Source organism: Carcharodon carcharias, chromosome 7 (genome assembly GCF_017639515.1).
Source record: "Carcharodon carcharias isolate sCarCar2 chromosome 7, sCarCar2.pri, whole genome shotgun sequence".
Taxonomy (NCBI): Eukaryota; Metazoa; Chordata; class Chondrichthyes; order Lamniformes; family Lamnidae; genus Carcharodon; species Carcharodon carcharias.
The window spans coordinates 118,749,845-118,773,848 of NC_054473.1; positions in this window are offsets into that span (position 1 = coordinate 118,749,845).

The window sequence follows — 24,004 nt, forward strand, 5'->3', positions numbered from 1 at the left end:
ACAAACACAAACTCACCCTCTCTCACACACACACACAAACCCTCTCTCTCGCACACACTCTCCCTCTCTCTCTCACACATACACACTCAGCCCCGTCTCACACACACACACATATTCACCCTCCCTCTCTCACAGACACACTCACCCAATGTCTCACACACACACATATACACTAACCCTCTCTCTCACATACACACATGCTCACCCTCTCACACACATGCACACACACACAGTCATCCACATTCTCTCACACACACTCATCTGCTCTCTCTCTTGCTCTCACACACACATAGCCTCTCTCACACACACACACAGACACACACACACATACTCTCTCTCAATCTCACACACATCCTCTCTCTCTCTCACACACACACACACATCTCATCTCTCAATTATATACACACACACACTCACCCACTATCTCACTTGAACACACACATACATTCACCTCTGTCTCTCACATGCACAAGCCCTCTCTCTCTTTCTCACAAGCACGCCCTCTCTCTCTCGTTCACACGCACATGCCCACTCTTCCTCTCACGCACGTGCCTTCTCTCTCTCTCCCTCACAAGCACAACCTCTCCCTCACAAACACTCTCTCTCTCTCCCTCACACACACACACACACCCTCTCTCTCATGCGCACACAATCTCTCTTTCTTGCTCACAACTGCACTCACTCTCTTTCTCACATGCACACCCTCTCTTGCTCCCTCACATGCACGCCCCCTCTCTCTCCCACATACGCACACGTTCCCTCTTTCCATCATAAGCACACCCTCTCTCTCTTGCGCACACTGTCTCTCCCTCTCTCCATCACATGCACACCCTCTCTTTCCCTCACATGCACATCCTCTCTCTCCCACCCACACACATGTTCTAATGCACAGCCTCTCTTTCTCATGTGCACCCTCTCTCTCCCTCACACCCTCTCTCTCACAAACACACACCCTCTCTCTCATGCACACCCTTGCTCTCTCACATGCACACCCTCTCTCTCTCTCAAACACACACATTCTCATGCGTACATACCCTCTCTGTCTCCATCTCTCACACGCACACCCTCTCTCTCTATCACACGCGGACAGTCTCTCTCACACGCACACCCTCTCTCTCTATCACACGCGGACACTCTCTCTCTCACACGCACACCCTCTCTCTCTATCACACGTGGACACTCTCTCTCTCACACGCACACCCTCTCTCTTTATCACACGCGGACACTCTCTCTCTCTCTCACACGCACACCCTCTCTCTCTATCACACGCGGACACTCTCTCTCTCACACGCACACCCTCTCTCTCTCTCCCACACACACACACACCCTCTCTCTCACGCACACCCTATCTCTCTCTCTCACATGCACACACTCACTCTCTCATGAACACCCTCTCTCCTTCCCTCACCACACCCTTTCACTCTCTCAAACGCACACTCTCTCACACACACACCCTCTCTTTCTCACACACACACACACACACCCTCTCTCTCTCTCACACACACACCCTCTCTCTCACACACACACCCTCTCTCTCTCACACACACCCTCTCTCTCACACACACACCCTCTCTCTCTCACACACACCCTCTCTCTCACACACACACCCTCTCTTTCTCACACACATACACACCCTCTCTCTCACACACACACACCCTCTCTCTCTCACACACACAAACTGTCTCTTTACCTCACATGCACACCCACTCCCTCACACGCACACCCTTTTCCTCTCCCTCACACGCACATCATCTCTCTCTCCTTCACGCAACATCTCTCTCTCTCACATGCACACCGTCTCCCCATCTCTCTCACACGCAGAGCCTATCTCTCTCTCTCTCACGCACACGCACACACTCTCTCATGAACACCCTCTCTCATGCAACCCCTCACGCTCTCATGCACACTCTCTCTCTCTCTCACACATGCACCCTTTCTCTTTCTCACACACGTACCCTCTCTCCCTGTCTCACACATGCACCCTCTCTCCCTCTCACACACACGCTCTTATGCTCACAGTCCCCTTTCACATGCAGACACTTGATCCTATGCACAACCTCTCTCTCCTACACACGCCCTCTCTCTCTCCCTCCCTCCTGTACACCATCTCTCTCTCTCCCTCCCTCTCTCTCTCCCTCACTCACTCTCTCTCTCACACCCACGCCCTCCCTCTCTCTCACACACACGCCCACTCTCTCTCATACATGCATGCCCACTCTCTCTCACACATGCACGCCCAATCTCTCTCACACACGCACGCCCACACTCTCTCTCACACGCACGCCCACTCTCTCTCACACACGCATGCCCACTCTCTCTCACACACGCACGCCCACTCTCTCTCACACACGCACGCCCACTCTCTCTCACACATGCACGCCCACTCTCTCTCACGCACACACGCCCACTCTCTCTCTCACACGCACGCCCACTCTCTCTCACACACGCACGCCCACTCTCTCTCACACATGCACGCCCACTCTCTCTCACACGCATGCCCACTCTCTCTCACACGCACGCCCACTCTCTCTCTCACATGCATGCCCACTCTCTCTCTCACACGCATGCCCACTCTCTCTCACACATGCACGCCCACTCTCTCTCACACACACATGCCCACTCTCTCTCTCACACACACGCCCACTCTCTCTCACACGTGCACGCCCACTCTCTCTCTCACACGCATGCCCACTCTCTCTCTCACACGCACGCCCACTCTCTCTCACACATGCACGCCCACTCTCTCTCACACGCATGCCCACACTTTCTCTCACACGCATGCCCACTCTTTCACTCACGCACGCCCACACTCTCTCTCACACGCACGCCTACTCTCTCTCACACACGCATGCCCACTCTCTCTCACGCGCATGCACTCTCTCTCTCAAATGCACACCTTCTCTCTCTCACACGCACACCATCTCTCTCTCACACGCACATCATCTCTCTCTCACACGCACATCATCTCTCTCTCTCTCACTCACATGCACACCCACTCTCTCTCACACGCATGCTCTCTCTCTCAAATGCACACCCTCTCTCTCTCACACACGCACACTCTCTCACACGCACACCATCTCTCTCACACACGCACGCCCTCTCTCTCTCTCTCACACACGCACGCCCTCTTTCTCTCTCTCACATGCTCACCCACTCTCTCACACGCACACCCACTCTCTCTCACACGCACACCCACTCTCTCACACGCACACCCACTCTCCCTCACCTGCTCACCCACTCTCTCTCACATGCACACCCACTCTCTCTCACACGCACACCCACTCTCTCTCACACGCACACACACTCTCTCCCTCACAAGCACACCATTCAAATGCCCACCCTCTCCCTCACACGCGTACCCTCTCTCTCCCTCTCTCGCATGTGCACCCTCTGACTCATACACACCCTCTCTCACATGCACACACAAACACCCTCAGACACACACACTCTCAGACACACACTCTCAGACGCACGCACACACACACTGTCTCAGAAACACGCATACACACACACTCTCAGACAACACCCTCTCAGATACACACTCACTCTCAGACACACACACAGACACACGCACACTCTCAGACACAGACACACTCAGAAACACGCATACACACACGCTCTTGGGCACAGTCATGCACTCTCTCAGGCACACACAGATGCACAGGCACACACTAAGACATACACACAAAGGCACAGACACACACTCTCTCAGCCACATATACACGCACACACACTCAGACACATGCATGCTCTCAGACACACACACAAACACACACACACACACCCACTTTCAGATGCACACACACTCTCTCAGACACACACACACACACACACATACACACACACATACAGACACACACACACACACAATCTCAGACACACACAAACACTCTCAGACCCACACACACACACTCTCAGAAACATGCATACACACACACTCTCAGGCACACACACGTACTCTCTCAGGCACACACAGACGCACCGACACACACTAAGACATACACACACAAAGGCACACACACACACACACACACACACACACACACACTCTCTCAGGCACATATACACGCACACGTACTCAATCACACACACTCTCAGACACACACACAGACACACACACTCTCTCAGATGCACACACATGCACACTCTCAGATATACACGCAAATTCTCAGACACACACGCACACTCTCAGACACACAGGCACACTCTCAGAAATACACACACACTCTCGGACACACAGGCACACTCTCAGAAGCACACACACACTCTCAGACACATATACACACACACACATTCAGACACATACACACACTTTCAGAAACACATACACACACTCTCAGACACACAGATACATTCTCAGATGTGCCCGCACACGTTCTCAGATTCACACACACACACACTTTCTCAGACTCTCACATTCTCAAACACATACACGCATTCTCAGACTCACACATACACACTCAGACACAAGCTCTCAGGCACACAAACACGCTCTCAGACACACAAACATACACGCTCTCAGACACATGCACACACACACTCTGTCAGACACATGCTCTCAGGCACACAAACACACTCTCAGACACACAAACACACACACACATTCTAAGACACAAACACACACACAGGAACACACACACACTCTCTCAGGCACTTATACATGCACACACACTCAGATACACGCACGGTCTCAGATGCGCACACACTCTGAGACACACACACTCTCTCAGATGCACGCACAAACACACACACAATCTCAGGCACACACACACACTCTCAGACACACACACAAACACACACACACACACACACACAATCTCAGACACACACACACATTCTCAGACTCACACATGTACACTCAGAAACAAGCTCTCAGGCACACACTCTCAGTCACACAAACACACACAGACACACACACACACACAAACATTCAGAAACACATACACTCTCAGGCACACAGACACATTCTCAGATTCGCACACACACCTTCCCAGGCTCACACACACACACACACACTTTCTCAGACACACAGGAACACACACACACTCTCTCAGGCACATATACATGCACACAAACTCAGATACACGCACGCTCTCAGATGCGCACACACTCTGACACACACACACACTCTCAGACACACACACAAACACACACACAATCTCAGACACACACACACACTCTCAGACTCACACATGTACACTCAGAAACAAGCTCTCAGGCACACACTCTCAGTCACACAAACACACACAGACACACACACACATTCAGAAACACATACACACACTCTCAGACTCTCACACGCACTTTCTCAGACTCATACACACACACTTTCTCAGACTCACACACACCCTTTCTCAGACACTCACACAAACACTTTCTCAGACTCTCACACACACATACACTTCCTCACACATTCGCAAACACACACGTGCATTCTCAGACTCACACTTGCACACTCAGACACATGCTCTCAGGCACATAAACACGCTCTCAGACACACAAACATACACGCTCTCAGGCACACTCACAGACACACTCTCAGGCACATGCACACACATGCTCTCAGGCACAAACATGCACTCTCAGCCAGACACACTCTCAGGCACACAGACACGCACACACAAACACCCTCTCACACACAAATTCTCAGACAAACGCACACACACACATTCTCAGACAACACACTCTCAAACACACGCACAGACACACGCACACTCTCAGACACGGACACACTCAGAAAAATGCATACACACACACTCAGACACACACACACACACACTCAGATACATGCACACAAACTCTAAGACACACACTATCAGAAACACGCATATACACAGCCTCTCGGGCACACACATGCACTCTCTCAGGTACGCACAGATGCTCAGGCAGACACACATACTCTCAGATGCACACATTTACACACACACACACTCAGACACACGAGCACACACACACACACACTCAGACACACAAACACACACACACATTCTAAGACACACACACACACACACACAGGAACACACACACACTCTCTCAGGCACACATACACACACACACACTCAGACACACGCATGCTTTCAGATGCACACACACTCTCAGACACACACACACACAATCTCAGACACACACACACACTCCCTCAGACACACACACAAACACACACACAATCTCAGACACACACACTCTCAGACACAGACACAAACACACACACACACACACAATCTCAGACACACACACACATTCTCAGACTCACACATGTACACTCAGAAACAAGCTCTCAGGCACACACTCTCAGTCACACAAACACACACAGACACACACACACAGACATTCAGAAACACATACACACACTCTCAGACTCTCACACACACACTTTCTCAGACTCACACACACTTCCTCACACATTCGCAAACACGCACACGCATTCTCAGACTCACACTTGCACACTCAGACACATGCTCTCAGGCACATAAACACGCTCTCAGACACACAAACATACATGCTCTCAGGCACACTCAGACACACTCTCAGGCACATGCACACACATGCTCTCAGGCACACACATGCACTCTCAGACTGACACACTCTCAGGCACACAGACACACACACACACAAACACCCTCTCACACACAAATTCTCGGACACACGCACACATTCTCAGGCAACACACTCTCAAACACACACACAGACACAAGCACACTCTCAGACACATACACACACACTCAGGCACACACATTCTCAGACACGCACGCACACTTTCTCAGACGCACACGCATACACTCTCACAGACCCTCACACACACAGTTTCTCAGAATCACATACACACATTCTCAGACTCTCACACACATACTTTGTCAGACTCTCACACACACACTTTCTCAGACTCTCACACTCTAAAACACACACGCGCATTCTCAGACTCACACATGCACACTCAGACACAAGCACTCAAGCACACAAACACGCTCTCAGACACACAAACACACACAATCTCAGACACACACACATACATTCTCAGACTCACACATGTACACTCAGAAACAAGCTCTCAGGCACACACTCTCAGTCACACAAACACACACAGACACACACACACACACACATTCAGAAACACATACACACACTCTCAGACTCTCACACGCACTTTCTCAGACTTACACACACACCTTCTCAGACTCACACACACACTTTCTCAGACACTCACACACACACTTTCTCAGACTCACACACACTTCCTCACACATTCGCAAACACGCACACGCATTCTCAGACTCACACTTGCACACTCAGACACATGCTCTCAGGCACATAAACACGCTCTCAGACACACAAACATACATGCTCTCAGGCACACTCAGACACACTCTCAGGCACATGCACACACATGCTCTCAGGCACACACATGCACTCTCAGACTGACACACTCTCAGGCACACAGACACACACACACACAAACACCCTCTCACACACAAATTCTCGGACACACGCACACATTCTCAGACAACACACTCTCAAACACACACACAGACACAAGCACACTCTCAGACACGGACACACTCAGAAAAACGCATACACACACACTCTCAGACACACACACAGACACACACACTCAGATACATGCACACAAACTCTAAGGCACACACTCTCAGAAACACGCATACACACAGCCTCTTGGGCACACACATGCACTCTCTCAGGCACACACAGATGCTCAGACACACACACATACTCTCAGATGCACACACGAACACACACACACACTCAGACACTCGAGCACACACACACACACACACACACTCAGACACACAAACACACACACATTCTAAGACACACACACAGGAACACACACATACTCTCACAGGCACATATACACGCACACACACTCAGGCACACGCATGCTCTCGGATGCACACACACTCTCAGACACACACACAGACACACATTCACTCTCAGATGCACACACACACTCAGACACACACACACACACAATCTCAGACATACACACACACTCTCTCAGACATACACACACACACACACACACACACACTCTCAGACGACACACTCTCACAAACACGCATACACACACACTTAAAGACAACACACTCTCAGACACACACACACACACACACACACACACACACACTCTCAGGTACACGCGCACACTCTCAGACACACACACACACACTCAGACACATACACACACTCTCAGGCACACAGACACATTCTCAGACGCGCACGCACACTTTCTCAGACGCACACGCATACACTCTCACAGACTCTCACACACACATTTTCTCAGAATCACATACACACATTCTCAGACTATCACACACACACTTTGTCAGACTCTCACACACCCACTTGCTCAGACTCTCACACTCTAAACACACACACACACACTCAGGCACCCACACACACTCTCAAATACACAGGCACACTCTCAAAAACACACACACACACTCAGACACATACACACACTCTCAGGAACACAGACACATTCTCAGACGATCACGCGCACTTTCTCAGACACACGCGCATACGCTCTCACAGACTCTCACACACACACTTTCTCAGACTCTCACACTCTAAAACACACACGCGCATTCTCAGACTCACACATGCACACTCAGACACAAGCTCTCAGGCACACAAACATGCTCTCAGACACACAAACATACACATTCTCAAGCACATGCAAACACATGCTCTGTCAGACACATGCACACACACTCAAACACATACTCTCAGACACACACACTCTCAGACACATACACACACACTCTCTCAGGCACACACTCTCAGTCACACAAACACACACCGCTCACTCACTCTCAGACACACACACTCTCAGACATACACACACACACTCTCAGACACACTTACACAAACTCTCAGGCACACACTCTCAGACACACACTCACACACTCTCAGACACATACGTGTCCTCTCAGACACACACATGCACTCTGAGATACTTACACACACCCAGACACCTACACGCGCTCTCAAACACACGCACACACACACTCTCTCAGACACATGCACACACGCACACTCTCTCAGACACACACACACACACTCTCTCAGACACACACACACACACACTCAGACACACACACACACACACACACACATTCTCAGACACACACACTCTCAGACACACACATGCACTCTCAGACACACACACACACACACATTCTCAGACACACACACTCTCAGACACAAACATACACTCTCAGACACACACACACTGTCAGACACACAAACACACACCACTCACTCACTCTCGGACATACACACACAAACACGCAGACACACATACTCACATTTAAACACACACATACACACACTCGCTCTCAGGCACACACACACCCTCAGACACACACACACTCTCAGATGCATACACACACAGACAGACAGACACACACTCTCAGACAACACACACACTGTCAGACACATGCACACACACACTCTATCAGACACATGCACACACAATCAGACAAAAACATACTCTCAGACACACACACACACTCAGACAAATGCATAATCTCAGACACACACACACACTCTCAGACACACACACAAACACACACACAATCTCAGACACACACACTCTCAGACACAGACACAAACACACACACACACACACAATCTCAGATACACACACACATTCTCAGACTCACACATGTACACTCAGAAACAAGCTCTCAGGCACACACTCTCAGTCACACAAACACACACAGACACACACACACAGACATTCAGAAACACATACACACACTCTCAGACTCTCACACACACACTTTCTCAGACTCACACACACTTCCTCACACATTCGCAAACACGCACACGCATTCTCAGACTCACACTTGCACACTCAGACACATGCTCTCAGGCACATAAACACGCTCTCAGACACACAAACATACATGCTCTCAGGCACACTCAGACACACTCTCAGGCACATGCACACACATGCTCTCAGGCACACACATGCACTCTCAGACTGACACACTCTCAGGCACACAGACACACACACACACAAACACCCTCTCACACACAAATTCTCGGACACACGCACACATTCTCAGACAACACACTCTCAAACACACACACAGACACAAGCACACTCTCAGACACATACACACACACTCAGGCACACACATTCTCAGACACGCACGCACACTTTCTCAGACGCACACGCATACACTCTCACAGACTCTCACACACACAGTTTCTCAGAATCACATACACACATTCTCAGACTCTCACACACATACTTTGTCAGACTCTCACACACACACTTTCTCAGACTCTCACACTCTAAAACACACACGCGCATTCTCAGACTCACACATGCACACTCAGACACAAGCACTCAAGCACACAAACACGCTCTCAGACACACAAACACACACAATCTCAGACACACACACACACATTCTCAGACTCACACATGTACACTCAGAAACAAGCTCTCAGGCACACACTCTCAGTTACACAAACACACACAGACACACACACACACACACATTCAGAAACACATACACACACTCTCAGACTCTCACACGCACTTTCTCAGACTTACACACACACCTTCTCAGACTCACACACACACTTTCTCAGACACTCACACACACACTTTCTCAGACTCACACACACTTCCTCACACATTCGCAAACACGCACACGCATTCTCAGACTCACACTTGCACACTCAGACACATGCTCTCAGGCACATAAACACGCTCTCAGACACACAAACATACATGCTCTCAGGCACACTCAGACACACTCTCAGGCACATGCACACACATGCTCTCAGGCACACACATGCACTCTCAGACTGACACACTCTCAGGCACACAGACACACACACACACAAACACCCTCTCACACACAAATTCTCGGACACACGCACACATTCTCAGACAACACACTCTCAAACACACACACAGACACAAGCACACTCTCAGACACGGACACACTCAGAAAAACGCATACACACACACTCTCAGACACACACACAGACACACACACTCAGATACATGCACACAAACTCTAAGGCACACACTCTCAGAAACACGCATACACACAGCCTCTTGGGCACACACATGCACTCTCTCAGGCACACACAGATGCTCAGACACACACACATACTCTCAGATGCACACACGAACACACACACACACTCAGACACTCGAGCACACACACACACACACACACACACTCAGACACACAAACACACACACATTCTAAGACACACACACAGGAACACACACATACTCTCACAGGCACATATACACGCACACACACTCAGGCACACGCATGCTCTCGGATGCACACACACTCTCAGACACACACACAGACACACATTCACTCTCAGATGCACACACACACTCAGACACACACACACACACAATCTCAGACATACACACACACTCTCTCAGACATACACACACACACACACACACACACACTCTCAGATGACACACTCTCACAAACACGCATACACACACACTTAAAGACAACACACTCTCAGACACACACACACACACACACACACACACACTCAGGTACACGCGCACACTCTCAGACACACACACACACACTCAGACACATACACACACTCTCAGGCACACAGACACATTCTCAGACGCGCACGCACACTTTCTCAGACGCACACGCATACACTCTCACAGACTCTCACACACACATTTTCTCAGAATCACATACACACATTCTCAGACTATCACACACACACTTTGTCAGACTCTCACACACCCACTTGCTCAGACTCTCACACTCTAAACACACACGCATTCTCAGACTCACACATGCACACTCAGACACAAGCACTCAAGCACACAAACATACACGCTCTCAGGCACACGCACACACACACTCTGTCAGACACATGCACACACACTCAGACAAACACATACTCTCAGACACACACACTCTCAAACACATATAAAAAAACACACTCTCAGGCACACACTCTCAGTCACACAAACACACACCGCTCACTCACTCTAGACACACACACTCTCAGACACAGTTACACAAACTCTCAGGCACACACTCATACACTCTCAGACACACACTCACACACTCTCAGACACATACGTGTCCTCTCAGACGCACTCATGCACTCTCAGAGATACTTACACACACCCTGACACATACACGCACTCTCAGACACACGCACACACACACTCTCTCAGGCACACACACACACTCTCTCAGGCACACACTCTCAGACACACAAACATACACTCTCAGACACACACACTGTCAGACACACAAACACACACCACTCACTCACTCTCAGACATACACACACACACGCAGACACACATACTCACATTTAAACACACACATACACACACACACACACACTCGCTCTCAGGCACACACACACCCTCAGACACACACACACTCTCAGACACACACATATACACACACTGTCAGGCACACACACACACACACACACGCACACACTCTCTCAGACACACACACATGCCCTCTCTTAGGCGCACACACACACTCTCCCAGGCATGCACAGACTCTCTCAGGCACACACACACACTCTCAGGCACAAACTCTCTGACACACAAACACACACTCTCTTTCACACACACACTCTCAGACACATAAACACGCTCTCAGGCATACACACACACACACTCCCAGGCAAGCACACACACACACACACACACACTCTCTCAGAAACACACATGCACTCTCAGACATAGACACGCACTCTCAGAAACACTTACACAGACGTACACACTCAGTCCCACGCACACACGCTCTAAGACACACACTCTCAGAAACACGCTTACACACAGGTTCTCAGGCACACACATGCACCCTCTCAGGCACACACAGTTGCTCAGGCACACACACGCACACACACACACACACACAGACACACACGCACAAACACACACACACAATTTGACACACGAACACATACACATTCTAAGACACACACAGGAACACACACACACTCTCTCAGGCACATATACACGCACACACACTCAGACACATGCATGGTCTCAGATGCACACACACTCTCAGACACACACACACTCTCAGACACACACACACTCTCAGACGGCACACACACACTCTCAGACACACACACACAATCTCAGACACACACACACAATCTCAGACACACACACACACTCTTAGACACACACACACTCTCAGACAGCACACACACTCAGACACACACACAATCTCAGACATACACACACACACTCTCAGACACACTCTCAGACGGCACACTCCCGCACATATGCACACACACACACACACACACAGAAACATGCATACACACACACTTTCAGACAACACACACTCTCAGACAATACACTCTCAGACACACACACTAACACACTCAGGCACACACGCACACTCTCAGGCACACAGGCACACTCAGAAACACACACACACTCTCAGACACACAGGCAAACTCTCAGAAACACACACACACTCTCAGAAATATATACAGACACACACACTCAGACACATACACACACGCTCAGAAACACATACACACACTCTCAGGCTCACAAACACCCTCTCAGACACATGCACACACACACTGTCAGACACATGCACACACACTCAGACAAACACATACTCTCAGACACACGCACACACACACTCTCAGACACATACACACACAGACACACACAGAGACACACACATTCAGAAACACATACACATACTCTCAGGCACACAGACACATTCTCAGATGTGCACACACACCTTCTCAGACTCACACACACACACTTTCTCAGACTCTCACACACACACACTTTCTCAGACTCTCACACGCACACCTTCTCAGACTCTCTCACGCACTCCTTCTCAGACTCTCACACACACACACTTTCTCAGACTCTCACACACACACTTTCTCAGACTCTCACACACACTCTTTCTCAGACTCTCACACACACTCTTTCTCAGACTCTCACACACACACACACACTTCCTCACACATTTGCAAACACACACATGCATTCTCAGACTCACACATGCACACTCAGACACCTGCTCTGAGGCACACAAAATACACGCTCTCAGGCACACTCACAGACATGCTCTCAGGCATATGCACACACACGCTCTCAGGCACACACATGCACTCTCAGACAGACACACTCTCAGGCACACAGACATGCACACACAAACACCCTCAGACACACACACCCTGTCATACACACATTCTCAGACACACGCACACACGCACACTCTCAGACATGGACACACTCAGAAAAACGCCTACACACACACTCTCAGACACACACACAGACACACACACTCAGACACATGCACACAAACTCTAAGACACACACTCTCAGAAACACGCATACACACAGCCTCTCGGGCACACACATGCACTCTCTCAGGCACACACAGATGCTCAGACACACACACACTCTCAGATGCACACACACACACACTCAGACACAGGAACACACACACACACAAACAGTCAGACACACGAACACACACACACACTCAGACACACAGGCACACTCTCAGAAACACACCCACACTCTCAGACACATATACACACATACACACTCAGACACATACAAACACTCACAGGCACACGACACATTCTCAGACACACACACACACTTTCTCAGAATCTCACATGCACACTCAGACACAAGCTCTCAGGCACACGAACACACTTTCAGACACACAAACACACACACACATTCTAACACACACACACACACAGGAACACACACACACTCTCTCAGGCACATATACATGCACACACACTCAGACACATGCATGCTTTCAGATACACACACACTCTGAGACACACACACTCTCAGATGCACACACACACTCTCAGACACACACATACTCTCAGACACACACACAAACACACACACACAATCTCAGACACACACACACACTCTCAGACACACACAAACACATACACTCAGGCACACACGCACCCTCTCAGACACACAGGCACACTCTCAGAAACACACATACACTCTAGACACATATACACACACACACACTCAGACACATACACTCATGCTCAGAAACACATACACACACTCTCAGGCACACAGACACATTCTCAGACACACACGCATACTTTCTCAGATGCACACGCATAAACTCTCACAGACTCTCACACACACAGTTTCTCAGACTCACACACACATACACTTTCTCAGACTCACACACACACTTTCTAAGACTTTCTCACACACACTTTCTCAGACTCTCTCACACACACACTTTCTCAGACTCTCACACTCTAAAACACACATGCGCATTCTCAGACTCACAAATGCACACTCAGACACAAGCTCGCAGGCACACAAACACGCTCTCAGACACACAAACATACACGCTCTCAGGCACATGCACACACACACACTCTGTCAGACACATGCACACACACTCAGACAAACACATACTCTCAGACACACACACTCAGACACACACACACACACAGGCTCTCAGGCACCCACACGCACCCTCTCAGGCACACACAGATGCTCAGACACACACACACTCTCAGATGCATACACACACACACACACACACACGCACACACACAGACACACGAGCACACACACACAGACACACGAGCACACACACTCAGACTCACAAACACACACACATTCTAAGACACACACACACACACACACACACACACACACACAGGAACACACATACACTCTCTCAGGCTCATATACACGCACACACACTCAGACACACGCACACTCTCAGATGCACACATACACTCAAACACACACACACACACACACACACTCTCAGACGACACACTCTCACACACATGCACACACACACACACTCAGAAACACGCATACACACACTTTCAGACAACAACTCTCAGACACACACACACACACACACACACACACACACTCAGGCACCCACACACACTCTCAAATACACAGGCACACTCTCAAAAACACACACACACACTCAGACACATACACACACTCTCAGGAACACAGACACATTCTCAGACGATCACGCGCACTTTCTCAGACACACGCGCATACGCTCTCACAGACTCTCACACACACACTTTCTTAGACTCTCACACTCTAAAACACACACGCGCATTCTCAGACTCACACATGCACACTCAGACACAAGCTCTCAGGCACACAAACATGCTCTCAGACACACAAACATACACATTCTCAAGCACATGCAAACACATGCTCTGTCAGACACATGCACACACACTCAAACACATACTCTCAGACACACACACTCTCAGACACATACACACACACTCTCTCAGGCACACACTCTCAGTCACACAAACACACACCGCTCACTCACTCTCAGACACACACACTCTCAGACATACACACACACACTCTCAGACACACTTACACAAACTCTCAGGCACACACTCTCAGACACACACTCACACACTCTCAGACACATACGTGTCCTCTCAGACACACACATGCACTCTGAGATACTTACACACACCCAGACACCTACACGCGCTCTCAAACACACGCACACACACACTCTCTCAGACACATGCACACACGCACACTCTCTCAGACACACACACGCACACTCTCTCAGACACACACACACACACTCTCTCAGACACACACACACACACACTCAGACACACACACACACACACATTCTCAGACACACACACTCTCAGACACACACATGCACTCTCAGACACACACACACACACACACACACATTCTCAGACACACACACTCTCAGACACAAACATACACTCTCAGACACACACACACTGTCAGACACACAAACACACACCACTCACTCTCGGACATACACACACAAACACGCAGACACACATACTCACATTTAAACACACACATACACACACTCGCTCTCAGGCACACACACACCCTCAGACACACACACACTCTCAGATGCATACACACACACTCAGACAGACAGACACACACTCTCAGACAACACACACACTGTCAGACACATGCACACACACACTCTATCAGACACATGCACACACAATCAGACAAAAACATACTCTCAGACACACACACACACTCAGACAAATGCATAATCTCAGACACACACACACACTCTCAGACACATACAAACACAGACACACACACACACACACACACACACACACACACACACACACACACACACACACACACACACACATTCAGAAACACATACACACACTCTCAGGCACACACACACATTCTCAGACGCGCACACACACCTTCTCAGGCTCACACACACACACACACTTTCTCAGACTCTCACACACACACTTTCTCAGACTCTCACACTCTAAACCACACACGCGCATTCTCAAACTCACACATGCACACTCAGACACAAGCTCTCAGGCACACAAACACGCTCTCAGACACACAAACATACACGCTTTCAGGCACACTCACCGACACGCTCTCAGGCACATGCACACACATGCTCTCAGGCACACACATGCACTCTCAGACAGACACACTCTCAGGCACACAGACGCACACACACAAACACCCTCAGACACACACACCCACTCATACACACATTCTCAGACACACGCACACTCTCTCAGACAACACACTCTCAAACACACACACTGAGACACGCACACGCTCAGATACAGACACACTCAGAAAAACACATACACACATTCTCAGACACACACACATAGACCCACACACTCAGACACACGCACACAAACGCTAAGACACACACTCTCAGAAACACGCATACACACAGGCTCTTGGGCACATACATGGACCCTCTCAGGCACACACAGATGCTCAGACACATACACACTCTCAGAGGCAGACACACACACACTCAGACACACGAACAGACACACACACAATCAGACACACGAACACACACACACATTCTAAGACACACACACACAGTAACACACACACACACTCTCTCAGGCACATATACACACACACACTTTCAGATACGTGCACGCTCTCAGATGCACACACACACTCAGACAAACACACACACACACACACACACACATACAATCTCTGACACACACACACATACTCTCAGACACACAAACACTCTCAGACGACACACTCTCACACACTCTCTCAGGCACACACTCTGAGACAAACACACACTGTCAGACACAAACACACACCACTCACTCTCAGACACACACACACTCAGGAACACGCATACACACACTTTCAGACAACACACTCTCAGACACACACACACACAAACACACACACACTCAGGCACACACGCACACTCTCAGACACACAGGCACACTCTCAGACACATATACACACACACACTCAGACACATACACACACTCTCAGGCACACAGACACATTCTCAGACGCGCACGCACACTTTCTCAGATGTACACGCATACACTCTCACAGACTCTCACACACACAGTTTCTCAGACTCACACACACACACGCTTTCTCAGACTCTCACAGACACAATTTCTCAGACTCTCACACACACACTTTCTCAGACTCTCACACACACACTTTCTCAGACCCTCACACACACACTTTCTCAGACTCTCACACACACACTTTCTCAGACTCTCACACTCTAAAACACACACGCGCATTCTCAGACTCACACATGCACACTCAAACACAAGCTCTCAGGCACACAAACACACTCTCAGACACACAAACATACACGCTCTCAGACACACGCACACACACACTCTGTCAGACACATGCACACACACTCAGACAAACACATACTCTCAGACACACACACTCTCAGACACATATAAAAAAACACACTCTCAGGCACACACTCTCAGTCACACAAACACACACTGCTCACTCACTCTAGACACACACACTCTCAGACACACTTACACAAACTCTTAGGCACACACTCATACAATCTCAGACACACACTCACACACTCTCAGACACATACGTGTCCTCTGAGACACACACATGCACTCTCAGAGATACTTACACACACCTAGACACATACACGCACTCTCAGACACACGCACACACACACTCTCTCAGAACACACACACACACACACACACTCTCTCAGGCACACACTCTCAGACACACACACACTGTCAGACACACAAACACACACCACTCACTCTCAGACATACACACACACACGCAGACACACATACTCACATTTAAATACACACATACACACACTCGCTCTCAGGCACACACACACCCTCAGACACACACAAACTCTCAGACATACACATATACACACACTGTCAGGCACACACACACACACGCACTCTCAGAAACACTTACACACGCTCAGACACACACACAGTCTCAGACACATGCACACACACACTCTCAGGCGCATAAACACACACTCCCATACACATACACACACACCACTCACTCACTCTCAGACATACACATTCTCAAACGTGCAAACACACACTCAGACACAAACACATACACTCTCATATGACACACTCACACACATGCATACACTCAGAAACACGCATGCACACACATTCTCAGACAACACACTCTCAGACACACACACACACAAACACACACTCTCAGACACAGACACACTAAGAAACACGCATACACACACACTCTCAGGCACATGCAATCTCTGGAACACGCATACACACACGCTCTCGGGCACATACGCACTCGCTCAGGGACACACATACGCTCAGATACACACACACTCTCAGAAGCACACACACACGCACACACACACACAGACACACACACGCACTCTCAGATGCACACACACACACTCAGATGCACACACACACTCTCAGATGCACACACACAGTCAGACACACACACACTCTCAGACATCACACTCTCAGACACACACACACACACTTTCTCAGACTCTCACACACACACTTTCTCAGACTCACACACACACTTTCTCAGACTCTCACACTCTAAAACACACACGCGCATTCTCAGACTCACACATGCACACTCAGACACAAGCTCTCAGGCACACAAACACGCTCTCAGACACACAAGCATACACGCTCTCAGGCACACGCACACGCACAATCTGTCAGCCACATGCACACACACGCTCTGTCAGACACTTGCACTCACACTCAGACAAACACATACTCTCAGACACACACACTCTCAAACACATATACAAACTCTCTCTCAGGCACACACTCTCAGTCACACAAACACACACCGCTCACTCACTCTAGACACACACACTCTCAGACATACACACACACACACACACACACACACACACACTCTCAGACACACTTACACAAACTCTCAGGCACACACTCATACAATCTCAGACACACACTCACACACTCTCAGACACATAAGTGTCCTCTCAGACACACACATGCACTCTCAGAGATACTTACACACACCCAGACACATACACGCACTCTCAGACACACGCACACACACACTCTCTCAGACACACGCACACACACACTCTCTCAGACACACGCACACACACACTCTCTCAGACACACACACTCTCAGTCACACAAACACACACCGCTCACTCACTCTAGACACACACACTCTCAGACACACTTACACACACATACACACACACACACACTCTCAGTCACACAAACACACACCGCTCACTCACTCTAGACACACACACTCTCAGACATACACACACACACACACACACACACACACTCTCAGACACACTTACACAAACTCTCAGGCACACACTCATACAATCTCAGACACACACTCACACACTCTCAGACACATACGTGTCCTCTGAGACACACACATGCACTCTCAGAGATACTTACACACACCCAGACACATACACGCACTCTCAGACACACGCACACACACACTCTCTCAGACACACACACACACACAAACTCTCTCAGGCACACACTCTCAGACACACCACTCACTCTCAGACATACACACACACACAAACACACATACTCACATTTAAATACACACATACACACACTCGCTCTCAGGCACACACACACCCTCAGACACACACAAACTCTCAGACATACACATATACACACACTGTCAGGCACACACACACACACACACACGCACATGCACTCTCAGAAACACTTACACACGCTCAGACACACACACAGTCTCAGACACATGCACACACACACTCTCAGGCGCACAAACACACACTCTCAGACACATACACACACGCCACTCACTCACTCTCAGACATACACATTCTCAAACATGCAAACACACACTCAGACACACACACATACACTCTCAGATGACACACTCACACACATGCATACGCTCAGAAACACGCATGCACACACATTCTCAGACAACACACTCTCAGACACACACACACACACAAACACACACTCTCAGACACAGACACACTAAGAAACACGCATACACACACACTCTCAGGCACACGCAATCTCTGGAACACGCATACACACACGCTCTCGGGCACATACGCACTCGCTCAGGGACACACATACGCTCAGATACACACACACTCTCAGAAGCACACACACACACACACACAGACACACACACGCACTCTCAGATGCACAAACATACTCTCAGATGCACACACACAGTCAGACACACACACACTATCAGACATCACACTCTCAGACACACACACACACTTTCTCAGACTCTCACACACACACTTTCTCAGACTCTCACACACACACTTTCTCAGACTCACACACACACTTTCTCAGACTCTCACACTCTAAAACACACACGCGCATTCTCAGATTCACACATGCACACTCAGACACAAGCTCTCAGGCACACAAACACGCTCTCAGACACACAAAAATACACGCTCTCAGGCACACGCACACACACACTCTGTCAGACACATGCACACACATGCTCTGTCAGACACATGCACACACACTCAGACAAACACATACTCTCAGACACACACACTCTCAAACACATATACAAACTCTCTCTCAGGCACACACTCTCAGTCACACAAACACACACCGCTCACTCACTCTAGACACACACACTCTCAGACATACACACACACACTCAGACACACTTACACAAACTCTCAGGCACACACTCATACAATCTCAGACACACACTCACACACTCTCAGACACATACGTGTCCTCTCAGACACACACATGCACTTTCAAAGATACTTACACACACCCAGACAAATACACGCACTCTCAGACACACGCACACACACACTCTCTCAGACACACGCACACACACACTCTCTCAGACACACGCACACACACACTCTCTCAGACACACGCACACACACACTCTCTCAGACACACACACACACTCTCTCAGGTACACACTCTCAGACACACACACACTGTCAGACACACAAACACAAAGCACTCACTCTCAGACATACACACACACACACGCAGACACACATACTCACATTTAAACACACACATACACACACTTGCTCTCAGGCACACACACATCCTCAGACACACACAAAATCTCAGACATACACATATACACACACTGTCAGGCACACACACACACACACACATACATGCACTCTCAGACACACACACACGCACTCTCAGAGATACTTACACACAGTCAGACACATACGCACACTCTCAGACACACGCACACACACACTCAGACACATACACACACTCTCAGGCACACAGACACATTCTCAGACGCGCATGCACACTTTCTCAGATGTACACGCATACACTCTCACAGACTCTCACACACACAGTTTCTCAGACTCACACACACACACACACACACGTTTTCTCAGACTCTCACAGACACAATTTCTCAGACTCTCACACACACACTTTCTCAGACTCTCACACACACACTTTCTCAGACCCTCACACACACACTTTCTCAGACTCACACACAAACACTTTCTCAGACTCTCACACTCTAAAACACACACGCGCATTCTCAGACTCACACATGCACACTCAGACACAAGCTCTCAGGCTCACAAACACGCTCTCAGACACACAAGAATACACGCTCTCAGGCACACGCACACACACACTCTGTCAGACACATGCACACACACTCAGACAAACACATACTCTCAGACACACACACTCTCAAACACATATACAAACTCTCTCTCAGGCACACACTCTCAGTCACACAAACACACACCGCTCACTCACTCTAGACACACACACTCTCAGACATACACACACACACACACAAACACACACACACTCGCTCTCAGGCACACACACACCCTCAGACATACACGCACTCGCAGACACACACACACGCACTCTCAGAGATACTTACACACAGTCAGACACATACGCACACTCTCAGACACACGCACACACACTCTCAGACACACGCACATACCCTCTCTTAGGCGCACACACACACTCTCCCAGGCATGCGCACACACTCTCAGGCACACACACAGTCTCAGGCACAAACTCTCCAACACACGAACACACACACTCTCAGACACATAAACACACACCACTCACTCACTCTCAGACACACACATTCTCAAATGTGCAAACATACACTCAGACACACACACATACACTCTCAGACGACACACACACACATGCATATACTCAGAAACACGCATGCACACACATTCTCAGACAACACACTCTCAGACACACACACACACACAAACACACACACTTTCAGACACAGACACACGCACACACTCTCAGACACAGACACACTAAGAAACATGCATACACACACACTCTCAGGCACACGCAATCTGTGGAACACGCATACACACACGCTCTCGGGCACACACGCACTCGCTCAGGGAAACACAAACGCTCAGATACACACACACTCTCAGAAGTACACACACGCACAAACACACACACACACACAGACACACAGACACACACATGCACTCTCAGATGCACACACACACTCTCAGATGCACACACACTCAGACACACACACAATCTCAGAGACACACACAGACACACGCACACACACACTCTCAGTCACAGACACACTCAG